Source organism: Lactuca sativa, chromosome 5 (assembly GCF_002870075.4).
Source record: "Lactuca sativa cultivar Salinas chromosome 5, Lsat_Salinas_v11, whole genome shotgun sequence".
NCBI lineage: Eukaryota > Viridiplantae > Streptophyta > Magnoliopsida > Asterales > Asteraceae > Lactuca > Lactuca sativa.
The window spans coordinates 270,142,110-270,144,849 of record NC_056627.2 but is presented as its reverse complement, the minus strand read 5'-3'; positions in this window follow the sequence as shown (position 1 = coordinate 270,144,849).

Genomic DNA, 2,740 nt, shown 5'->3' with positions numbered 1-2,740 from the left:
AAGCGAAAGGTCCTTCTCCATAGAAGCGAAAACCTTTGACGGTAGCTCAATCACCTCCACCAAAGAAGAGGAAAACCCAGCCCAAGCGCAAACTCATTCTTTCCTCTTCCTCCAGTGAATCAGAGGATGAGAGTTCAGACTCAAAAGAGTCGCTTCGTGATGACACTCCTCCCCGTTCGCCTTCACCTGAGGTACCTGTTTCAACTAAACCTGTCTCTCCTCCCCCAATCTCCATCTCTATTTCCATTCCCCCCATAACCTCCACTACTAATATACCACCCACCTCTATCCCTGTACCACCTCCTATTTTCTCAGAAGCTACGACAACAACCACCACTAGAGTTCGAACCAACGTATCTGATACGGGGGCTCATACTTCAGCACCCAAACACACACCTGCCACTGAACCTACTCCCACAACTGAACCTCCGCCTTCGCCTTCCTCTCCAATCGCTCAGCTGATGACGAGACTTTTCTTGGAGGAGAAGACATGACTTTTGACTCTGTCTACTATAGTCCGTACCAGGTTCAAGGCGATGATGACGATGATGCTCCTGTCACTAAAAAGCATCTCAAGGAACTTCATGAGAAAATCGATAGTCTCATCGCTTCCTCCTCCTCCTCTCAGTGCACTATCTCAGAGGCTGCCATTCAGGGGCTAGTTGATTCGTTCACCAAGGCACATAACGCCTCAATCAACTCCGCCACTGCTGCTATCGACGCTTCTACCAAGGCGTGTGCTGCTGCGACCGAAAAAGTCGAAAAACTATTTCTCGATGCTAACAGTCTTTTACAGTCTTTACAGGGGCCGCTGACTCCAATGCAGCGAAGGTTGACTCTCTTGTCGAGAAGCTGGCTACTTCATTCGCATCAGAATAGCAATTCTTTGCCAGTCTTCGTCAGTCTCTTGTCGCTGACAATAAATCCTTCCAGGCGACAGTTGAGGAGCGCTTAACAAAGCTCCAAGAAGATCTCGCTTCAGAAAACTCTGTGATGGATGCTCTTGCTCGCAAAACCACTGCTCTAAAGGTCAAGAGTCTTTAACTTTTCCAATCAGAAAAAGGAGGTTGCGTCTCTCCGATCTAAGCGAGCGGTCATTTCCACGTGTGTTTCGGATGTATACGCCGCCCTCTCCAACATTATTGAAGCGCATGATCCAATCCTGAACTACTCCGTGAGGCAAACTCTAGCTGAGAAGCTTGCTCCCACCCTTGACCTGCTCAGCAAAATTGAAGGGCTTCCTGAGTTCATGGCCCATCCGAAACAAGGGGGAGAAGGTGTGTCAAAGGCCGAAAATCAATCTCAACCACCTCCTTCTTATACATCAACTAAAGCAACCGAACCTCCAACAAAAAGTCAAGCTTCAAGTTCGGGTGCTAAAGATAAAGGGAAAAAGATTCTTGAAGACAGTGATGGTGATGATGACAAAGAGACCATTGCTGATCTCTTGAAGAAACAAGGCCGAGAAAAGGATTCAGACATGAGTGCTCATGTTGCCAGAGAGGTAGAGGCGAACGAAAGAAAAATGAAGGAGGCTCATGATCTCCTTGAGAGTCGAAAAACTTTATTCCCTCCGTGGACTCTCGAGAAGCTTATCAAAGAAGCTATTGATACTCCCAGCATCCTATGGCTCGAACCGATGATTTCCTTAGACAGGGTCGATTCTGTCGACTCTCAGTTTGACATGCCCTTGACCCGAAAGGCCTTCATATTTCATGCATTCTCCCATGTTGCTGATGTCCCTCATCCTCACCCGAAGGTTGATAGGGAACTCGTTGAATTCTATCTGAGGTTTGCTCAGCCTCAGTATCAGACATGGAGTGCTCAGAAGATCATAAACGTTCGGGTCCTCAAACCCTTTCGGGAGGGAAACTTCACAAATGTCCGGTTCAAAGTGCTGAGGAGGTCTGCTAAAACAGAACATGCTATTTCACTTGCTGATCTTCCTAACCTGAATCCACATGATTGGATTATCCTGCACAACATCCTCCTTACCAACGAAGCTGAATATGGGCCAATCATAGATCACTTCAAAAGGATGTTGGTTTGCTACATCATGGAGGTTTCCAAGATGGATCAAGAGATCGCAAGTATTTTCAAGAAAAAGCCCACCATCTCCCCAGTCGGCTCTGCAAGCGATCTGAATAAAATGCAGATGGGGAGGATCGACCCAAAGCGGAACTCAGTCATGTTCACAAGGAACGAAGGCCAAAAATGCCTATTCGCCTTGGCAGACAAGCATCTATACACCACTGCATGCTTAAAACATGTTCTGGGGATCATCAATCGATGCAAGTAGAACTCTGATGATGACAAGAAATACTTCGATGATATGATCCAATGGTACATTCGCTTCAGACAAACCTTCCTTACCCTCATTCCTCGTCTGTTCGAAACCACAAAGAAAGTTCCTGCAGCTGGACCCAACAAGCTGAAGTAGAGTCTCGCTCCAATTGAAGCAAAGGGGGAGATTGTAAGGTTCAATAGGTGTTGCGTATTGGGCTCGTTTTTTAGTCCAATTTTGTTTCCGGATTGGGCCTGTCCATCCGTGAGTTATTTTCTAGGGTTTAGTATTTATAGATGCTTGCATCCATCTTAGTACATAAGATTTTGAGTTGATCATTCACAGCGAATACGTTTGTAACCCTAAACAGCCTCTACAGCGGAAGTTCTTTGCCGAGCTCTGCTGAGGTGTGAATCTATTGAATCATTCGGCATATTTGATTCATTCTTGTGTTTG